Raw genomic sequence first — 23,499 nt, 5'->3', positions numbered from 1 at the left:
CTGTTTTCTTTGGTTGAAAAGTCTTATAGCCAGTCACATGGCTCCTAGTGGAGCCCTGGCTTAGGTGTGATTTTGTTGTTAAAAATATCCCAGAGATACAGCAACCCCTTCTTAGTTATTTGGTAGAATTACATGTCTTTTCTCTTAGCCTTTCAAAAACATAGAAGTGTACTGTTTGGATTTCTTCTGCCCAGATTTGAACTTATTCAAATGAGATGAGACTGGTTATCTCCTTTGATTTCATTGAGGTTTGCATTTTGTTTTCAGTTTCCTTTTGGCTTTTCTTTGCAGAATTTCAAATTTTAAAAATATTTCAAAGGGCATGGCTCCTCAAAAAGTTAAACATAGAATTATCATAAGACCCAGCAACTCCATCCTAGTTATATGCTCAAAAGAATTGGATCAGGGACTTAAATCCTTGAACCCAAATCTTCATAGCAGCACTATTAGTGACAGTCAAAAGGTAGAAGTAACTCATCCAGGTGTCCATCAGTAGATACATGGATAGACAAAATGTGGTATCTCCATATCTATACAATGGAATGTTGTTCAGCAATAAAAAGGAATAATGTACAGATGTATGCCACAACTTGCATAAACCGCAAGAACATGTTATCGGTAAGAGAAACCAAACACCAAAGGTCACATATTGTATGATTCCATTTATACAAATTATCCAGAATAGGTAAATCCGTAGATACAGAAAAAGCAAAGTAGTGGTTGCCAGGGGCTGGAGGGAAGAGGGTGTGTGGATTGACTGCCAAGTGGATACTGATTTTCTTTTGGGTTGATGAAAATGTTTTGAAACTAGATAGAGGTGGCAGTTGCACAACATTGTGAATGTCTACATGCCGTGAATTATGTACTTCAAAATGTCTGATATATGTTATATGCATTTCACTTCCATTAAAAACAATTTGGAGCAGCAGCATATGTGTTCTTGCGAAAGATGGTTTTTCCAGTGACACCATACAAGAGTTGTTGTCTAGCAAGGTACTTCAATGCGGGTAGGAGGAGTGTGGAGTCAGCCTGCTGGGACTGGGATCTTGGCTTGTCACTTGGCCTGGGGGCAAGTTAGCCTGGTGAGTTGCCTCCGCTTTCAGCCTGTGTTTTTCCTTCTGTAAAGAGCATAAAAGCATTACTTTCTAGGGTTGCTGTGAGAATCAGTGGAGATAATGGATATAAAGTGCTTGGTACACTGTAAGTGCTTAATAAATATTAACCTTTATCTGTTCTGTGGAAGGAGAAGAATAAAGTGGACTCAAGGAGAGAAGCAAAGTGCTGGAACTAGAGAAATTGGAGTTGATTTCAGCCATCTAGGTTTAGGTTAGACCTTTGAGAAGAATTTTAAAAATCTTGTTCTCTAGATTTCTTTTTAGAAGTTGCCATAACCATGTGCAGTCAGTGATGCTATTGGGAGCTGATTTCTACCAACTAAAGCAAAGAATATTTATAAAGCACTTAGAATAGTGCCTGCCAGACAGCAAGGGCTCAATTAAGTGCTTGATTAAATTAAAGAAGAAAAAACCAATTGGATTACGGCAGTCGTAAGGCAGCAGTAGGGTGACGGCCCCTGCCCACTTCCCTTCCTGAGCTCTCTGCTTCATGCTTGGGTGGTCTCATTCTGTAGTTGGTTTTGTGAGAGAGTGTTGAACACACATCCATGGAGATGTGCCGGCATCTTTTGTTAGCCCTCTGGCATTTGTAGGAAACTCAGCTACTGGGGTCACCTTTGTAAATGTATTTTGTGTTTCTGATTCCTGCTTTCTTCCTTGGAAGAAAGGTCTTTATCATCACCTGGGCCCGGGTGAAACTTCCAGCTGAGTAGAGGACAAAGAAACCCAGGATCTAAGGAGAGGCTCCCATCGTCCAGCTTTAAGGGAAGGTGGAAGGCGGAGGGCTATGAGGCAGGGAAGGCTAGTCTGACTTTCACTGGTAAAGAAATAGTTTTTGTTTCTTCTTAGCACACAATTGTAGAGATTTCTAATATTAGGATACTACTCGAATATAAATGGGCATGTAGATCTCTCTGTCTTCTTTTTTTTTTTGATAGAGTCTTGCTTTGTCACCCAGGCTGGAGTGCAATGGCAAGATCTCGGGTCACAGCAACCTTTGCCTCCCGGGTTCAAGCGATTCTCCTGCCTCAGCCTTCTGAGTAGCTGGGACTACAGGCGTGCACCACCACACCTGGCTAATTTTTGTATTTTTAATAGAGATGGGGTTTCACCATGTTGGCTAGGCTGGTCTCGAACTCCAGGCCTCAAGTGATCCGCCCGTCTTGGCATCCCAAAGTGCTGGGATTACAGGCATGAGCCACCACGTCCAGACGATCTCTCTCTTTTCTAATTCCATTTGCACTAAATGTCATTATGCACAATTAGCACCTTTTATATATTGGTGGTTCTTTACTGTTGGTACTTCACAATTTAGTGCCCAAATAATGTAAACTGTGGTATAGAAAGAAGCAAGATTATTGGACTTGGGATCTGAAGAACAGAGCTTAGCAGTTATGTGTACAGGATTTCTATTTACTTTATCTGCCTGATTCCCCTTCCTTCTTTTGAGACCAGCATCCTCCCTTCTTCATGGTTGTTACTTCTCCCTTATCCATTATTGGGACCTGCCAAGCATGCTTCTTGGTCCCCTGTGTTCTTGGTCTTGGTACAATTTTAATTATAATTAATTTTTTTAATTAAAAAATCTTTTTTAGTAAAATGAAGAATTTATTATGAGAACCAGAATGCCTCAAGAAAATCCAAGGCAGTAATTGCAGCCATGTAATAGGATGTTAAGATGGGGCCTTTCCCTGCCCCAAATGAATGTGAAGCAGCCTCCTGTGTAGAAATTACAAAGGAAAAACAGAACCAGTTTTACCGCATTTGGACCCCTTGCCAGGTCAAAACTATTAAAAGGGGGTCAGACTGGAGAGGGGAGAGGATTTGATGGATAGGTGTCTTTGGACAGAGCTGCTGTTGTGTTGCTGCCAATCCGCCCAGCATAGATAGGGCTGGGGAGAGGTACGGTGGCATAGTGCACATTTGTTCAAGCCTATCTCCCTGGAATTTTGAACTTGAGGCCCAAGAGCCTTTTCTTCTGGGGTGGTGGAGCCAGAGAAATGGGAGCGTGAAGCTGCAGTGACCCTGGTTTCCTGTCTGGAGGAGAAAGCTGGCTTGCTGTAGCTGGCTTGGAGTAGGAGGAACTTGTAGGCAGAGAGAAGCAGAGAAGGGAGTGTGTTTGCCTGGAAATTCCCTGCCGTCTGGCCTCTCTTCCTTATTGCAAATTTTCTTTTGCCAAGGTGTTTTGTTTTGTTACTTATAACCAAGGGTCCTGAGTAACAGACATGACCTTCATTAACTCATTGAACTTCCCTTACTCTAATTTTTTCCTCATGTATACAGTAGTATACAAGTAATTACCTCACAGTTACAGAGATGATCCAATAAAATAATGAACATGGAAGCTTGGGGGGACTGTAGCATAGGAGAAGTGGAGGCTTTAGCATTTTGTGATTATTTTACTAACTACCTGTCACTAATGATCTGATTGTTCTGAACATCATTGGTTTTCTTACCATATGTTAAACATTCTTTCAGAAACAAATGGTGCCAATAACATGCTCCACTTTTTAAAATCACAGAGTTGCTTGACCTGACCTGTGTATTTGTAGGAAATGAATGAATGGCTCTTGATAAATTGTGGCCTTTCCAAACCGAAAAAAAGCTTTCTCTGAGTTGAGTTTTAATTATATTTTGGGAAGCAGAGAGTACTGCCTCCAGGTCAGATGAGCTTTTCTTCGTGTTTCTGTGCCAGGGATAATGGTGCCAAAATTTTAGAGTAATGGTGCATTTATTTGGCCTTGGAGTTAAGTAGCCTTGGGTTTGAATGCCATTGTTGCCACTTATTTAATTATATTGTCTCTTTGAGCCTCAGTCTTGAAGTCTGTAAAATGGGGATAATTACCCCAACCCTGCAGATGGAGGATTATAGGAGAGGATGTGTTTAAAGTCCTTAGCTATGTCTGGTATTTGGTAGATGCTGAAAAATGCAGCTGTTACTATGAAAAACGATACCGTCAGTAAACCATTTGCAACTAAAGGGAATGAGGCTAGAAAATGTGAATGCCAAAATCAATTAATCAGCTATTAATTGAATATACTATTGAGTGCCTCCTCTGTGCAAGGGGTGGCAGTGGAGTGGATAAGAAGTTATGTAACACCATTCCTGTTTGTTTATTAGGGAAATAAATCATGTACGTATGGAAAAAAGTAATACGTGAGGCAGCTGGGGTTTGGAGGGTGGCAGAGGATTGGAAATGGGGAGGCTTCTTGGAGGTGTAGAGCTGATGGAAAAATATAGCAAGGGAATTGATGTCAGGAATTAAACACTTAGGGTGATCTTTGGAAGAGACCAAATTTTATTTATATATATATACATAGCCTCATCCTGTTTTATTTTTCCTTTGTCTTCCTGATTCCTTCCCAGATCTGCTTAATGTTTCTGATCATTATATTGATGACCCATGCCCATTGCCCATTCCAGAGTTTAGCATTTTCTTTGCAGACTAATTTTTGCCATGAACCACTGGCCTATAGCCCTCAGTGATCAGAATTCTCCTAACAGATTCTGCATCCCTCCTCCCATTTTCCCCACTTTAATTTTCTGCACTGGAAATGGCCTTTTCAGGAGTTCCATCATGTGGAGTCATGATCATTCATTCAGCAGATGCTTGTTGAGCACCTACTACAGGCAGCACGCAGGGCAGTATGCAAAGGAGGTCTGGGGAATAAAGAGATTGATGAAACCAGGCGGTCCCTGCCCTGAAGCAGCTTGGTTAGTAGAGGAAACAGATGGGCAAATGGACTCTAATTAAATGTGATTAGTGCTTTATATTGGTCAGATAAGGAAAGACATTTGGCGGGAGCCCCAAATCCCAGAGTCCTCCCTCAGTCACTTGCTGCTGTGCTTGGTTCAGAAAGGCTGTCCCCCTCACGGAGCAGTCTGGGAAAATGCATTCCTTATTAATAACTACGATTCTGATGTGAAATCTCTCTGTATAGTATCTTGGTTGGGAAAGTGTGTAAGTGAAGGTTCCTTTTGTCACCTCCATCCAAATCCTCTTCCACTGAGGAGTCCAGTCTTCCTTCCTCTCACAGACAAACCTGCTCTTCCTCCTGGGCCCCCCATCTCCAAATTGGCACTGTCATCAATCCAGAGGCTTGAGAGCATCTTTGATACCTCCCTCTCCCTCATCACCTCTATCTGATCATCCACCAAGTCCTGGCACCTCTATTGCCCTCTCTTCCATTGCTATCACCCAAGTCTAAGCCATCTCCAACTGCAGGTCATGACCCATGTTACCTCATTGTGAAATTAACTTAGTATTTTTCCCCCCATCATTTAACAAAATAAAAAAAAAATAGTAGAATGGAAGACATTAGAGTAAATTACATGTAGTAAATATGAGTTTTATTTTGTGAAACTTGTGTTTGTGTATAATAGTTTCACATACAAAAACAGGCCAACATTGCTAAGGTCTTCACATATATTGACTTATTTATCTCCCACAACAACCTATATAGTAAGTACCATTATGCTTATCCTTATTTTACAAAAGAGGGAACGGAAGCTCAGAGAATTTGAGAAGCTGGCCCAGGGTCACAGAGAATGCTAGTGTTCCAGCCCCCACACTGCAGCCACAATAGGCTTATAAAATGCAAGTTGGATGATTCTTCACTACTGATGGGTCCCATGCTCTTAGGAGAGTATAAAGTCTGGTCATAAGGCCCTGTGTAATCTGGTTTCCCCACACCTCTCTGGCCTGCTGACCGTCCTCTTGCCCCACTGCCTTTCAGCTTCTAGATGTGCCAGGCTTTGAAATACCTCAGGGCCTTTGCCTTTGGCCTTTCAGACTTAGTTAGGCCCCTTCATGACCTGCCCCCATAGTACCCTATATTGCCCTGTATTGTATTGTAGTACCCTTTCACAGCACTTACTGGAGCCACCAAGATATACGGTCATTGCCTCACTTAATGACAGGGACACATCCTGAGAAATGCATCATTAGGCAGTTTTGTTGTGTGAATATCGTAGAGTGTGCTTACACAAACCTAGATGGTATGGCCTACTACACACCTAGACAATGTGGTTATAGCCTATTGCTCCTAGGCTACAAACCTGTACGGCATGTTGCTATACTGGAAACCGTAGGCAGTTATAACACAATGGTAAACATTTGTGTATCTAAACATATAAAAGGTACAATAAAAATACAGTATAAAATATTTGAAAAATGTATACCTGTATAGGGTACTTGCCGTGAAGGGAGCTTGCAGGACTGGAAACTGCTTTGGGTGAGTCAGTGGCTGAGTGGTGAGTGAATGTGAAGGCCTGGGACATCATTGTACGCTCTTCGTGTGGCAGTGCAGTAGGTATGCTTACGCCAGCATCACCACAAACACGGAGTAATGCTTTGTGCTACGGTTTTATGATGGCCATGACATCATTAGACAATAGAAAGTTTTCAGCTTCATTATAATCTTAGAGGACTACTGTCATATATGCAGTCCTTTGTTGACCAGAACATCATTACGTGGTGCGTGACTGTACACTAAGTCCTCATTTAACCTCATACATGGGTTCTTGGAAACTATGACTTGAAGTGAAACCATGTATAATGAAACCAATTTTATGAAGGCTAATTGATATAAACAAGAGTTAAATTCCTATTGCATATTTCTGGCACAGAAATATCACCAAACTTCTAAATAAAGACCCAAACACTTCTAATACTAAACACTGAAGTAAATGGGAGCTATACCTACATTTAAGAAAAATTAATAAGAACAAGTGAGATCACTATTGACCCAGTTTTTGGTGGATCAATGAGTGAGGGTGGTCATGTTTACAAAATGAAAATTACCAGAGGCATCTCCTCCCACCATGCAGTTTAAAAACGATTACGAATATGGCAGCTCACTGAGCACTTTCAGACCACATTGTTAATGTCTTGCATTTGTATGATTATACTTTATGAATTTTTGTTTGACAATAATTTGTATTCATTCATTTATCCATTTCCTAACCTGCTTATTCCAGTGTAGAGTAGCATGTGGCTGGAGTCTCTCCCAGCAGCTCAGGACACAAGGTGATAAGTGCACCCTGGGTAGGACACAGTCATCCCAAGGTGCGCTCACATCCACTCCGATGGGGACCATTAGACACACAAGTGCCTAACTTCAACATCTTTGGGATGTTCGAGTTAGGTATTTGTAGAGGATATAAGAGGAAACCAGAGTACCTGGAGAAAACCCACACAGATGTGGAGAGAATGTGCAAACTCCACACAGACAGTGGCCCCAGCTGGGAATTGATTTCTTTTTTCTTTTATCAATGTTATAATGCAATGATGGTATTTGAGGACCTGCTGTAGTTCCTTGCTGACTTCAGGGGCACAAAGGCTGGCCTGCATCCTCAGTCCCTAGGGCAGCGTCTGGCATGCCAATCAGGGAAAACCTAACTGGGTGTTTGATTAGCTATGGGAGGTGAAGGAAGGGAGGGGTCTCATTTTTGGCTGAATCGTCTGTCCCTGTCAAAATAGTCCTTTCTTCTTCCTGTCTTACGTTTCTAGAAAGCATTTTTTTTAATTGGACATGTTTATTTCTGTGGGTGGGTCAAAATCTTTTGAGTGGGCTTTTTGTTTTTGTCTCATTTTGAGACGGAGTCTTGCTCTGTCGCTCAGGCTGGAGTGCAGTGGTGTAATCTTGGTTCACTGCATCCTCTGCTTCCTGGGTTTAAGTGATTCTCCTGCCTCAGTCTCCCCAGTAGCTGGGTATACAGGTGCCTGCCACCATACTTGGCTAATTTTTGTATTTTTAGTAGAGATGGGGTTTCACCATGTTGGCCAGGCTAGTCTTGAACTCCTGACCTCAAGTGATCCACCCACCTCAGCCTCCCAAAGTGCTGGGATTACAGGCATGAGCCACTGCAATGGCCTGTTTTTGTCTTTTAATCTGTGGATCCCCAGTGTGCTGCTCTAACTAGATGAAGAGCTGCTGGCTTACATCTGTTGGGCAGGCCCTTAGTCCTTGTGGGCTGGGCAGTGTGGTAGTGAAGGAATCCTGAGCCCCAGATCAAGAGGTAGAGGACCTGACTACACCACTTCTTTGCAATTCAGCCATGAGACAGCTTCCTGGTCCATAAAACGGTGGTGGGGTGCAGTGGGGTTGGGGGTGGGTGGTAACAGCATACAAGTCTACATCTGGGCTGCTTTTGACAATTGGGAGATAATAGTTTATAAAAGGTCCCTGGCATGGCAGTGTTGGCTGTTCAGGAAAAGTGACTGTTTTTAAAAAATCTCTTCTTTCTTGGATCTCTTTGTGCTTGGCAGTGTGCCTTTCCACTTAGATCCAGGCCATGGTTGGTCAAGGGCAGTTTTTTCATCAGCAGAGTGACTGTAGCCCTAAGGTCAAAGCCATTCAAATTCTTTCTTACGTTCACACATTGGTGATTGTTGAAACCTTGACATTTGAGCTTGGAGAGCTTTCTGGCCTAGGCTAGTGCAATGATAACTGTAGGTCCCACTTTGGCCCTGCGGTCATAACTAGAGTGATACTAATTGCAGCTTTCATTTGTTGAGCATCTGCCCTTCGCCAGACCTGTACTCAGAGTCCATGATGCTCACACCAACCTTGTCAAGTAGGCGGTGGACTCCCCATTTTATGCAAGAGGAAACCGTAGTCCAGAGAGTTTGAGAAACTTGACGCGGTCTCCCATTTCGAGTTCTCTATAGGACCTCCTTATAACTACTCTTTTAATTGCTTTTTTTGGTTTTATTCCAATAGGTTTTTGGGGAAGGCGTAGTGTTTTATTATATGAATAAGTTCTCTAGTGGTGATTTCTGAGATTTTGGTGCACTGATCACCTGAGCAGTGTACACTATACTCCGTGTGTAGCCTTTTATCCCTCACTCTGCTCCCATCCTTTCCCCACCAAGTCCCCAAAGTCCACTCTTATGCAGCATTCTTATGCCTTTGCACCCATAGCTTAGCTCCCAATTATGAGTGAGAACATAGGGTGTTTGGTTTTCCATTCCTGAGTTACTTCACTTAGAATAATGGTCTCCAGTTCCATCCAGGTTGCTGTAAATGCCATTATTTCATTCTTTTTTATGACGGAGTAGTCTTTCGTGGTATATGTATAGCACAGTTTCTTTATCCACTCGTTGATTGATGGGCATTGGGCTGGTTCCATATTTTTACAAATGCGAATTGTGCTGCTGTAAACATGCGTGTGCAAGTATCTTTTTCATATAATGACTTCTTTTCCTCTGGGTAGGTACTGGGGTTGTGGGGTTGCTGGATAAAATGGTGGTCCTATTTTTAGTTCTTTAAGGAATCTCCACATTGTTTTCCATAGTGGTTGTACTGGTTTGCATTCCCATAATTGCTTTGACTTAGAAAATGATGGCTGTTTGTAAGCTCCTTGTGAGCAACTTTTTTTTTTTTTTTTCATTTTGAGTCAGGGTCTCATTCTGTTGCTTAGGTTAAAGTACAGCAGTGCAATCATAGCTCACTGCAGCCTTGAGCTTCTGGGTGCAAGCAATCCTCCTGCTTTGGCCTCCTGAGTATCTGAGACTATAGGCATATGCCACTATGCCCAGCTAACTTTTTTTTTTTGTAGAGACAGGGTTTCACCATGTTTCCCAGGCTGGTCTCAAACTCCTGGACTGAAGTAAATTGCCTGCCTCTGCCTCCCAAAGTGTTGGGATTACAGGCATGGGCCACTGCACCTGGCTGTGAGCAATTTTTAATAGTTGTCTCTTGTCTCTTCTATATGGCCTCTGTTCTTGATTGGCATAACCCAGTTTTACCTAGATGAGGTCATTGCTCAGTGGGTCTGCTCATCCAGGCTCTGCAGAGGTCTACTTTGCTCTGGAAGTGTTTCCTGCTCCTTCTTTTCCCACCTCCAGTGGTGGAGTGCTTGCTGATTGGATAGAGTCCATGCTCTGGAAATAGGAACCGATTTTCTCTCCTCACTACTTTTTATTTCTAACTGCTTCTGTTCGTCTTTTCTGGGCTGCATTCATTTTCCCTCTTTACTGCTGTAGTTTATTGCTCTTTGCTGACTCCTTTATTTTTATTTTCCAGACTTGCCTGAAATGCATCTTGATTCTGGCATCTTTAGATGTTTAAAGCCCTGCACTTTGTTACTAATGATTTCCCTCATTTTGCAGAATTCCATTTGGTTGCAGTTCTATTTGGCAAGACCCTGCTTTTCTTCTTTCTTAAATCATTACATTTTAATATTCTTCTCTTCCTGCTCTTTTATAGAAATTTGTATTTCATTTTTTAGGTTGTAATAATGGACCTTCCGCGCCCTACAGTTTAACTTCTTATCATACTTACTTGTTTTCAGAATCATATGTTCTTGGAGCAGAGGCATTTTATGCTGTCCTTGCTTTTTCTAAAAGGCAAATCTGTCCATACCATTTTGGTACTCAGCACCCTTCATAGACTCTTGAAGATCTGCTCTCAATGCCCCATCCCAGTGTTGGAGACCAGTGGTGTCCCCCTCCCTTCGCCTGCCCGCTACGACACTAGATCAGCAGTTCTCCAGAATTGATTTCAGGACCCCTTTGCATAACTCTTAAAAATTAGTGAGATTCCCCAAAGAGCTTTTGTTTATATAGATTGTATCTAGCAATATTTACTGTGTTAGAAATTAAAATTAAAGAAATTAAAAAATATTTATAAACTTGTTTAAATATAACAATAAACCCATTATATGATATATGATAACATAAAGTAACATTTTTAATGAAAAATAAATATTTCCAAAGCACAAACATTTAGTGAGAAGAGTGACATTGTTTTACTTTTTCCCAAATCTCTTTAATGTCTGTCTTAATGGAAGACAGCTAGAGTCTCATAAATGCTTTTGCATTCATTCTGTTGCAGTATGTTGTGTTGGTTGAACTATATGGAGAAAATCCAGCCTTACACAGACATGTAGTTAGAAAAGGGAGGAGTGTTTTAATAGCCCTTTCAGTTAATTGTGGATAGTCTTTGAAACTATATCAGAACTTGACCAGCTGTAAAGGTTTGTTGCAACATAGAATCTGAAACCAATCAATGAACTTTTCATAATGCTGTTACATTAAAGTCCATTGTCCTATCACATCCGTTGAAAGGATCTTTTACACATCATTTTGTAACATCATGCATCATTAGTCATTTGGAAAATATCAAAATATCATATTTAATACCACCATTTAGAAAAATATCAACATGTCACATTTGTTAATGTCATTGCCATTCTCATCTGAAAAGTCTTTAAGTATTGAGATGCTCTAAAGCTGAAAATACTAGATACAAGCTTTCCAAAGTTTTGTTTGTTTGTTTTGAGATAGAGTCTATCCCCCAGGCTGAAGTGCAGTGCCATGATCTCAGCTCACTGCATCCTCCACTTCCCGGGTTCAATGATTCTCATGCCTCAGCCTCCCGAGTAACTGGGATTACTGACACCCACCACCACGCTTATTTTTGTATTTTTAGTAGAGAGGGGGTTTCACCATGTTGGCCAGGCTGGCCTTGAACTCCTGACCTCAGGTGATCTGCCCGCCTCAGCCTCCCAAAGTGCTGGGATTACATGCGTGAGCCACCGCACCCGGCCCCAAAGTTTTAATTTTTGCTTGAACGCCCAAAGTTTGTCTTTAGCAACAAATACCGTCAGTTTTCCTTGAAATAACAGGCTCACTGTATTTATTTTTGACAAAGTGTCTATAAATACCCAAATCTGAGTAATCATAGTTTTTCTCAGTCATTCTTTCAAGGAAAGATGGTGTTCTGTGAAAAACAGTGGCTAAGCTTGCAGCTTAGTCACACAAGTACTTTTTCTTCACGAAGACAACCACTGCACTCTGGCCTGCAGCGGAAGTGCTGAATGAGTGCGCTTAACATTTTGTTACATGGGATATTAAAGAGATGTGTACTCAAGAATCAATATTTAATGAAATTAATAATTTTACTGCTTCATCAAGGACACGCTTAGCTAAAATTGACTTAAAAAATAGCTGTGTGTGGCCGGGCACGGTGGCTTACGCCTGTAATCCCAGCACTTTGGGAGGCCGAGGCGGGTGGATCATGAGGTCAGGAGATCGAGACCATCCTGGCTAACATGGTGAAAACCCGTCTCTACTAAAAAAAATACAAAAAATTAGCTGGGTGTGGTGGCGGGTGCCTGTAGTCCCAGCTACTCGGGAGGCTGAGGCAGGAGAATGGTGTGAACCTGGGAGGCGGAGGTTGCAGTGAGCCGAGATCGCGCCACTGCACTCCAGCCTGGCGACAGAGCAAGTCTCCGTCTCCAAAAAAAAAAAAAAAAAAGCTGTGTGTGTGGCAGTAGAGAATATAATGACCACTGATACAGTGAGATGCCACTGCCTTGATTTATGCTAAGCCACCAGTTGTTTTACCTGCTATTGCTTTTGCACCAGCAATGTAAGTGTCAACACAGTTGAAGATAGTTTTGACCTGGCGGGACTCCCAGAAAGGGTCTTGGGCCACACTTCAAAAACCAATGGGTAAGAGTAAACTGCCCATCATTCATCTGCATGCTCTAGATTCTCTTGCTTTCCATGTCTTGGCTCCATGCCCCCTCTACTCGGAACATTCATCTTCACCACCACCTCTCCCTCCCTGTGTGTGTGTGTGTGCATATTCACACATATTTATACATCTGCACATGTATAGGTGTGTATGTGTGTATAAATGCACACGTGTGTATATTCAGCATTTCTGGTTATAATCGTGTTGCAATGATCTCATCCAGTAGACTGTAGACTGGGCCAGGTTTCATATTTATCTTGGTGGGCAGGAGCACCAAGTACCATGTCTGGCACAGCTAATCACTCATTAAATGTTAGCTATTTTCATCATCATCATCATCATCAACATCATCATCATTGCAAGGGCTTAATACATTTTTCTTTTTTAACAAATGAAGAGTTTAGGTTAGTATTTCCCATGGTTTCCTTAGAACATTGGTTCTCTGTGATATCAGTAAGTGTTGATGAACGGGCATCTGTGATCAGCTAGATTTAGGAATGCTCAAATACATTTTTGATTGAAGGATTTTCAGGATCCTTTGTTGTATAAGGTGTATATTGTGAATCTTTAAGGGGAATGGGAGGCTATAGAATGTAGCATTTCCAAAGCTGAATAACTTGTGAGCCTTCTTTTTTTTTGGCATAAGTCATAAAATTAGGTTTCTTGGAATTTTCTTTGGGAAATAATCACATAGTCTGGCCTTTTCATTTTTACAGATGAGGAAACTGATGACCTATATTCATTCTTGCATTAATTTATACCTCAGATATGTAATGAGTACTTCTTAAAGTTAGACACTGCTAGGTTGGGTAATACAATAGCAAGTGAAAAAAAACAGAGGTGGGGAAAGTATTAATTATACTTTTTATATGGAGTAGATGATTAAGTGGGAGGTACAGACATTAATGAAGTAGTTACTGAAATTAGAACTGTTATGTGAATGGTGTGTAGGAAAGTAGACAGTGCTAAATCATTTGTTTTTTGTTTTACTCATTTTCAAAGCTCTGCCAGGCCCATTTAGGTCTTCCTCTCAACGTTTTGCCACTGCTGGCAGCTCTGTGATCCAGACTGCTGAAGATCAGTAAAGATGTCCATTTGCCCAGCTGCATCATCTGAGAATGTAGCATGTTGAAGACATGATCTGTTTCAGCATGAAACAACTTTCTCTTAGTGCCTCATGTTTAATAGGTACTTCTACATATTGATAGACTGCATGAAGAATGCATAAACATACTTAGAAAAACCTAGACTGAAGGACAAACCCTACATGTGGTTTCCTCACCCACTGCCCTAACTCACTGTGCTGTACAGGGGGACTGAATAAAATCATTTCACATGCATTTCCTGCACCCCCGTGCTCTGACCTGGCCACATTTTGGAGGGATCCAGTGACTCTTCCCTTCCCCACCATGCATCTTTCTGTTTTGATCCAGTACTGCCCACACATTGGAGAAAATGTTAATATACTATTTGTATGAATATATTTAATCAAAGGACATGATGTTGATACAGTAAAATTGGCCTGTGGTCTGGTGGCTGCCTGGGCAGATGATAGCAGGAGGGTTTTGCGACAGAATAGCCTTGGAGTCAGGACTTTTGTAAGAAGATTAGGTCAGTGTTTGATGTTTCATTCTGTGAAGTCACCTACAGAGAAATCAAACATTTACATGTTTATTAACTGGTGCTTTTGGTTTTGGCGTGTGGCCACAGGCTTTGGGCTGGATGAGCTCTGGGAATGCATAAAAATCTCTCATTCCCTCTCTTGTATGGGTAGATAAGCAGGAAAATATTTACCTTTTCAGGTTATCCTCTTCAAAGAAGCCTGAAACTTCTTCAGCCACATCATGTTCCTGCCAGAGTCTGAAAACCAACAGGCTTTCAAGAGACCAAGGGTTGAGTGGAGTCGTTTAGGGAATGGCATGTATCCAGGTTGCTAAATTTTTTGGTGTTGGCTCTGAGATTGAATTAGGGAAATTCCCATGGAGTTTTGGACCTCTTGATTTCTAATCTTCTTTGATTAAGTTGGAGTTACAGCAACATCATGGATTCCTACTTTTAAAATAACTTTTTCTTTGTAAAAATAATTCAGACTAATTGTAGAAATTTGGGTAAATAGCAGAAGGCATAATGCTGAAAATTACCCATAATCCTTCTTCAGAGATAATCACTATAAACATTTTGTTTTATTTGCATGTATTTTTATATGCATAATTAAGATCATTGTGTATACATTTTGGTTTCTTCTTACTCCATTTAACATATGAATACTTTTTTTGGTGTTGAGAGCAACATGGACTTGTATTAGTTTCTTGTTGCTGCTGTAATACATTTCCACAAATGGAGTGGCTTAAAATAACAAATATAGTCTCATAGTTTTGGAGGCCACAAGTCTGAAATCAAGGTATGGGCAGGACCGTGCTCCATGTGTGCAGACTCTAGGGGAGAATCCATTCCACTCCTTGCTCTCCCAGCCTCTGGTGCTGCCGGCATTCCTTGGCATGTGGTCTTGTCATTCGTGTATCTGCCTCAGTTTTCACAGTGTGTGTCTGTGTGTTTGTGTGTGTGTAATGTACCTTTCTTATAAGGGCATGTGAATTTAGATCCAATCCAGATAATCAAGAATACAGCTTTATCTCACAATTCTTGACTTAATCACATCTACAAAGACCATTTTTCCACATAAGATAACATTTCCAGGTTTCAGGGTTGGGACCTGATATGGTTTGGTTGTGTCACCACCCAAATCTCATCTTGAATTGTAGCTCCCATAATTCCCATGTGTTGTGGGAGGGAACTGTTGGGAGATAATTGAATCATGGGGGCAGTTTTCCCCATACTGTTCTTGTGGTAATGAATAAGTCTCACAAGATCTGATAGTTTTATAAGGGAAACCCCTTTCTCTTGGTTCTCCTTATCTCTTGTCTGCCACTATGTAAGACACGCCTTTTGCCTTTCACCATGGTTGGGGAGGCCTCACAATGGAACTATGAGTCCATTAAACCTCTTTTTCTGTATAAATTACCCAGTCTCGGGTATGTCTTTATCAGCAGCGTGAAAATGGACTGATACAGGACCTGACCTCTCTGGGGCCATTATTCAGCCTTCTGCAGGGTTCTAGACAATGGACTCTGGAGCCAGACTGTAGGGGATCTAATCTTAAGCAAGTGCCTTAACTCTCAGTACCTCTTCTTTCCGATCTGTAAAATGGGAATAATGGTACCTGCCTCCTTGAGTTGGTATACAAATTACAAAGATTAACATATACAGAACACCTAAAAAGCTCGGATTAGTGGCTGGCCTGTGTAAGGAGTAGCTGTTATTATTGTAGTTGTTATTTTTATTAACGATTCTTTGTTAGATGTCATTTTTAATGGCTGCATAAGAGTTTTTAAATGAATCTACCATAATTTGTCTAATTATATCCTTTTGTTGGATAAGTTTCTTTTTCATTTTTTATCTCAGGTATGATGTTGCCATGTAGCATTGAGTTTTGTTCCACTTTATTCCTTAGCGTAGAGTTCTGGAAATGGAATTACAATGTCAAAGGGTGTGTATAGTTTTAAGCCACTTAATGAGAATTTGTTAAATTGCTTTCCAGAAAGTTGAATGATGAGAGTACCTGTTTTACCATGGCCATACCTGTTATCGCATGTTACCGTTTTCAATACTCTGAGGTCCTTTGACATAGTCTGCCCTTTAAGCCTGAAATGTACAGCATAGGGACCCTACACTTTGTGTTTCATTCAGTGAGGAGTATTCTGAGCATGCAAGAAAACCTCTAACACAAAATGAAATCCTTGCTTTGTGAAGTCACCCAAGTGCCTTCTTCATTCTGTTATGAAGCCTGGAAACTTGCTGGTGTTTTTGAGGTTAGGGGGAGGGCTGTTGGGGGAAAGGTTGTTAGTAGCAGGGTAATGCTAAGTTTACAGGGACTTCAATAGCATAGTTTTGCTTCTATTCTCAAATGTGGACATTTAAAACTGAGCATTTGATGGGATGAGGGAGGTACATTTGAACAGAAAACAGATTAATGTAATCACTTTACAACTAAGGCCATGTGAAGGACAGGAGTATGGGGTGGGGAAGGGGTAGCTCCTGCATTGCCTGCTAGATTATCTGGGAGATCAGCCGTGGGAAGGGCTAAGGGAACAGTTTGCATCTGCACTTTGCCCCCCCCGTGTCACCTGCTAGCCTCCTCTCCTTTCTTGGTGGTGCCCATTGCAGTCTGGTCCTGTGCAGCCCAGGCCTCTGGGCTATAGAGAGGCATAGCAGGGTTTCCGAGTGTGTGTGCTCAAGAGAACCTGCTACATTTGACGTCATCTGGTCCATTGCTGTTCAGGCTATTTAGAAACAGGGTGGCTGTGTTTCCCCAGTGGAAAGGTACAGTATACACCATGTGCAGCAGGTCACACACAAATTCAACAATACCCAAACCCACTGTAGTTGGCTAAATGGTGGCCCCAAAGATGTGCTTAGATTGGAACATCGATGGAACCTATAAATGTTACCTTAATTGGAAAAAGGGGCTTTGCAGATGTGACTAAGTAAGGATCTTGAGATGAGATAATCCTGGATTATTTGGTAGGCCCTAAGTGCCATCACAGATATTCTTATAAGAGAGAAGCAGAGGGAGATTTGACACAGATGAGAAGGCAGTGTGCCAAGAGGAGAAGGCATCTGTCAAGATGGAGGCAGAGGTAGGAATGATGTGGCCACAAGCCAGGGAATGCCAAGCCACCAGAAACTGGAAGCAGTGACGAACGAGTTCTCCCCTACGGCTTCCAGAGGGAGCATAGCATTGCCTGTTCCTTCATTTCAGACTTCTGACCTTCAGAACTAATACATTTCTTGTTTTAAGCCATCCAGTGATAATTATGGCAGCCTCAGGAAACTCATATACTAGTCTGTACCCTGTCCAAGACACTTCCGCTGTTTATGTGCTTGGCTCTGTAGCAGTATCATATTGCTAGAAAAGCTTCTGAGCGCTTACTCCCAATTTCTGTATTTATCTGGTCATGACCCAGCAGCAGAGTTGGCACTGGTTTGCAGAACTCCTGTTGAGTACCACTGATCTAGTCTCTTATCATTTTATGAATGAAGAAACTGAGGCCCAGTGAGAGGAAGTGCTGTAGGTCTGGGACGAGCAGCAGGTGCTTCTGCTCCTTGGAATATTTAGACAGGGCCAGATCTGGGGAGAGCAGATAGCAGAGTTGCCCTTCGGGGGCCAGCTGGTGTCCCTGTCGCTGTTCTGTACCTTGTTAGGTGAAAGCTGATGCTCCAGTGAGCCCCTAGAGCGACAAGCTGCTCAGAAGGCCTAGAAACTAGGGCAAACTGGTAGAGCCTTTGCTGCAGCTACTGAGCCAACAGCAGCAGGCAAAGAACCCTGTCAAGGGTAGAGGTCACGGCTTGCTGATGACTTAATTTCCAGCTAACTGCTTCAGTCTTTATAGACCCTCTAACTCAGGTCATATTTTTCCTCTGGAGCCCAATTTTAACTTTCCATATTTTCAGAATGGCAATTATCTCTTAGAGAATGGGGACTAGACTACATGCTGCTTTGATAAAGTCCAAACTCCTTTACTTGGCATTCATGACTCCTGAATAACCAACTCCCTTCCCCTTTCCAGTTCTGTGTCCCATCCCTCCCTTTTACATACCTTAATCTCTGGACTTCACCAAAATCAGTGCTCCGTAGTAGAAAAGGCTACAAGACATTAGGTTCTTAAATCCCTACAGTAGGTAAGTTCGTGATTGCCCAACTCAGGAACTAATGGAAAAATATGGCAACGATAGAGGTTGGGCATACATCTGTGAAGCTCTTGGGGGGGATAAAAAAACAACTGTTTACATTTACTGCAAGAGAATATAAAGGCAGCACAGCAGCCAGTACCAACCACTAACATGAACAAAGTCATCTGAGACCATTTGGCCCAGTGGAGCAACCAGATGCCTATAGCCGCATACATAAGCCAGGCAAGACCAGAAGAAAAAGCCCAGCTGAAACTCAGCACTGATTGCTGACCCACCATACCTTGAAATGAAATGTTGGTTTGAAATGAAATGTTGGTTTGAAACAAAACAAGAATCACAGTAAACCAAGATTTATCTTTAGTATTTTAGTAATGATAGGCATTGTGCCATTACTCAATTATGTCTTGCTTGTTACGGACACTTTTTGGAGTCTCCCACCTTTTTACTTTCAATGGAACTCTTATTTATTTTGCTTTGTGGGTAATACCCATACTAAAAGCTCCTTTCCCCCAGTATCTGGGCTTCCAACTTAATATTTAATGCCACTGAGGTTTTGAGTTAATTTGTTGGCTGTCGTTTGTGGCTCTCACACATCTCTCTTTCCCCTCTGATGTTATGGGACAGTAGTTCGGATACCTGGGTCACTTTCTCATCATCTTTTATTTTTCCCAAGGCTTTGGTTTAAAAGCCTCTGTTCCTTCACCTTCCACGTTTGTTTCTTTTTCTAGTCCCAAACCTGTATCCTTCATTTTTAAATCAGTGATTTTTGATTGCAGGGAACAGCCATGCTCTCATGGCAGCTTAAGTTAGCAGTGAGTTTGTTGTAGAAATCCCAGGAATACAGGAAGCAAAGCTTGACTGCCTGCTGGGCACAGGAGTGGGAAGGCCCCTCTAACTCCACACAGGGGCTGCGTGGTCCTGTCCATCATGCACATGCACACATGTGCCGGTGTATCTGTCTGTTTGCCCTTCTGGAGCAGAGTGGTGACAAGTGTCTATCCCTAAGCCAGTTGGGAGAGGGGAACCGTGTGACTGCCCTCTCAGCATGGGCTGAGGGGGTCCCAAAAAAGGAGTCTGTGGAGGGATACCTCCCCAGCACCTATTATACCCTTTCTTCTAATTTCTCAACAGGAATAACTCAAGTCACCTGTACTGGAAATCAGTTTGCTGAAATTATTCAATCAACGATTCTTGAAGTTGAAGAAAAGGTAAACATTATTTTATAAGGGAAACTCATTGTCCGGGAAGAGGTTACTGTCCCTGTCATTCCTCCCATATGCCCAGTTTTGTGTGTAATATTTTACCCCTTCTCTCTGCCTGGCCAAGTTCCTCTTCATCCCTCAAGATTTTATCAAATGCCACCTTTGTCCTTTGTGGAGGATCTCCTCCAGGCTGGGGGTGAATTCTCTTGCTGTTGAACCCCCACGACACTTTCTCCTTCCTGTGACGTTTGTGTTCTCGTTTGCCCTTCCCCTGATGGTCTCACCCTTCCTTTCTTGGCCGGTCAGGTAGAGGTCTGTGACACAACCGCCATCATGGTACTTACTTCCACACTTTATTCTCATTGCCTGTTTTTGTGTTTTCCCCAGTAAGCTCCTCGAGGGCTCATCTGAATTGTGCCTGGGACACAGTCGGTACTCCATAAATGTTTCTCGAATGACTCATGAAGGAGCCTCCCTGCAAGAGGCCTGCTCCTGTGTGGACCCATGTCGTACCCCCACCACGCCTCCCTTACTGGGCCTGTACTAGAAATCATTCTTAAATACATTATGATCTTTGAGCATTCATCCGAAATTCCTGATCTTCTCCAGGTGTCCTTTGGCTATTGGTGAAATGAAGCTAATAGCAAAGCTTTTGTATCTGATTCTTTTTTTTCACATTTGATTTTGGGCACATGTTAAGAGCAGGAATCCAGAAGTGGGGAGGGAGGTGACAGGCAGAGCTGGATGCCAGTGGTCTCCGGAGCACGGCTCCCCAGCCCTCTTCAGCCCCTTGTGGCGGGTGTGAGTGGGGGTTGTGTGTCGGGGGGGGGGGTTTAGGTCTCGCTGTGGTTGTGGCCCCTCCTATCTGCTGCGCAGGTGGATCACCTTCTCCATCTGTGCCTTGCTCTCAACTGCTTCACTCAGTGACTTTGTGTCTTAACCCACCTCCCTGCCCCCAACCTTTGTCCTTTAAGTGAACAAGTCGGCAGGTTCCTTTTCTCAAACTGTTTACCATAACTGCTGAAGATCCCAGAAAAGTTTCTCATTAATTTTATGAGTTTATACATCATAGCCAGAGGGACAAAGCATAGATTGCGGGTGTTCCCAGAGATACAAATTTCTAGAGATTGTTTTGCATATTCATTTGCACATTGTTGTCTGGGTTTGACATGTGTATTGGGCTTCAGTGTGAGGCTTTTAATATGTATATCCTGTTATCAATTAAAAAATTATCCAAGTGGTTGAATCCTGTGAGACTTCGCAAGTGTGTGCAAATCAAGTATACTTGACTTTTCAACCTCTTCTTTCAATGTAACTTTTATACAAAATAAATAATCAATTGACAGTTCTCAAAAAAAAGAAAATCAGTTTAGTTGGTCACCATCATCTTGGAAGACTTGACTCAGCCCTTTCTGCCTAACAGTAACCAGCAATTGTCTCTCACATTTGTAGAGTGCTTTCTCTTTTGCAAGGTGCTTTGACACACATTGGCAGATTTTCTTCTCCCACCGGTCCTGGGAAGCAGGCAGAGGCAAGTGGTAACTTCTCATTTTCAAAGTTGGGAAATAAGCTCAGAAGTTCAATGTCTTGCATAACATCATGAACCGATGTGAATGGGGTTCAGTTCCCCCGCCCCCCTGCATCTGATCTTGGTCCCTCCCTTTGGAAGCCATGGCAAACTAACAGTGTCACAGAACCGTCTCTTCCCTCTCTTCCCTACCCTCAGTGTTCCTTTGAGGGAGAGGAGTCTTGACCTTCTACTGAGCGTCTGACCCTGGTACTCCCTCCACCCTCAGCCAGGCAGCTTTCTTGAAAACGCAGGTATGTTCCTCCTGAGACCTTCCAGTCAGTCTTCAAAGTTTTGTTTTTGTTAAGGCTAATTTAAATACAAGAAATTTAATTAGTTTACATGAATGCTGCATTGTCTTACTCTGATAAACTAGAAGACACTAACGGGTTTGATCAGCTTAATTCAGCTGTATCTGATGATGTTCTTTCGCTTCCTTCTCTTTTAAATCATTGCAAATGGTTTCTATCAATCAAGGCGGCGGAGCACAGTGCCATGTGGAATTGTTTAGTTAACTGTGATTTTTTAAAAATTGCTCAACTTTTAATGAAAGAGTGGATTGTCAAGTGACATTTTGATTTGTCCTTTGATGAGGAAATGGGAAAATAGAGCCATCATAATAAAAAACCAGCTTCTATTCTAGAAGGGGGGCTATTAACTTAAGAGCAGGATGTGATTTCAGTGAATTGTTGTTTTCCTAAAACAGGCCACTGTCCCTGGTCTTTTTATGTTGAGAGACATTCCTCTGATACTCCCTTAGATTAACATTTGCCTATGGGAAACTCTAACCTGGAATCCCCCAAACAGGTTACTCCCCATAGTGTAAGCGTTGGGGCCCAAGACCAGATACCAACACCCTTTTACTGGGACTCTGAAACATCAGTATCGAGAAATCTGCAAGCCTATTGTGATGCTTGTAATAGAAGGAAACAGGCTTCACATTTTACTTTTAGTTGTGGCATGATGCAAGCACCATTTTACTGTTAAGGTTATTGTTTTCTTAACCCCAAAGCTGGATCTGCATTAGTGAGGATCCTCATAGAGGCTACCCTCGTGTGTCCTGGCTGAGTGGGGTTCCAGGTGCTCCTCAGTGGTTGTGCCCACCTTGAATTGGCACAGTGGCAGGACCTCCGACACCATGAGAGGATGGACAGGGGTCACCTCTGAGGCTGGCCCCAGGACTCCTCTGTGTTCTATAGCATTCTTACACCCTTTATGGCAGTTAGCAAACTTGCTATCTCATGGGCACCTCAAGCTTACTGTGTTCAGATTTTAACTGTTGGTCTACTTCTACCATAGTCCCTTTCTAGGCCTCCTCCCTTCCCCCATCTTATTAAGGTACGTAGTTGTTAACTCACTTTGTCAAGCCAGAAACTGGTACTTCATTTGTTAATACTCATATTTTTCTTCCTCCAAATCACCAAATCCTAATGATGCCTCTTCTAAAGTAGATCTTGAGTTCATCCATGGCCTTCCTGTATCCACCCCCAAGTCCAAGCCAACATCATCCTTTGCCAGGTAACTGCTAAAGCCTTTTAACTGGCTGCCCTGCCTGCTTCCCCTTTTCTTCTATTCCTCTCATCACTTTGGACCCAGAGCAATCTTTAAAAATTCTTGTCAAATCATTTCATTCCCTTGCTTGAAACCTGTTGGTGACCTCATCCTGCACTTGATGAAACACATAAGCCCAGTGCAGCCCATGGAGTGGACTGCACTGTCTGGGCCCTAGGCCTGGCTACAGAGGCACAGCATTGTTGGCACCATGTTGTTGTAGCTTGTGAGACATTCTCCCCTTCACTCTTGACTTCCTTGGAAGATTGCAGTGACTTCAGTTTTCCAAACTCAATAAAATAACTCAGGCTCTCAAAGGTGTACTTAGAATGAATATTGTGTTCTGGGAAATGGAACAAGGAGTGATTTGTTCCTCCAAACACCAGAATAACAACTCCTAGAACACAGAGGTGGACCACTATTTCATTTGGAACCTTAATAAGTTAATAGCCAATAAGTAATCAACTGAAATTGCAATACTCCTTGCTCCTCCCCAAGCAACCTCCCCACCCCCCCACCCACATATTTTGACATAAAAATGTGCAACAGCATTTTAGCTCAGGAAATCTTGAATGAAACTTGGTTCTAGGTTGGTACAAGAAAAGACTGGCATTCTATTATACAAGGGAAAAAGAAAGCTAAATATTAGCATACAGCTTTCCTTTTTAAATATGTTTCTCCTATCTTGAAGCCGATTTGTTTTCCTCAGTCTCGAGCTTTACTCCTGTGTGTGTGTGTGCGTGTGCTGCTGTGCACACATCTGAAAAGCACGTACCTTTCATCTTAGGCATGATACTCTACATTCTCAGGCCTTCCCCAAGGTAAT

At 42.3% G+C, this 23,499-nt stretch overlaps 1 non-coding gene across 1 annotated transcript in view; it reads left to right on the top strand.

Moving 5' to 3' along the window:
• Positions 1-23,499, top strand: part of LOC116476809 (uncharacterized) — a 46,295-nt gene that overhangs the window by 6,000 nt on the left and 16,796 nt on the right. The window contains exon 2 of the transcript XR_009215654.1: positions 19,485-19,561. This is a non-coding gene — a transcript (uncharacterized LOC116476809). The remainder of the gene's footprint in view (positions 1-19,484; positions 19,562-23,499) is intronic.

This window comes from Hylobates moloch, unplaced genomic scaffold (assembly GCF_009828535.3).
Source record: "Hylobates moloch isolate HMO894 unplaced genomic scaffold, HMol_V3 SCAFFOLD_11, whole genome shotgun sequence".
In the NCBI taxonomy this organism is placed as follows: Eukaryota; Metazoa; Chordata; class Mammalia; order Primates; family Hylobatidae; genus Hylobates; species Hylobates moloch.
This window is presented reverse-complemented; position numbering and strand designations above follow the sequence as displayed.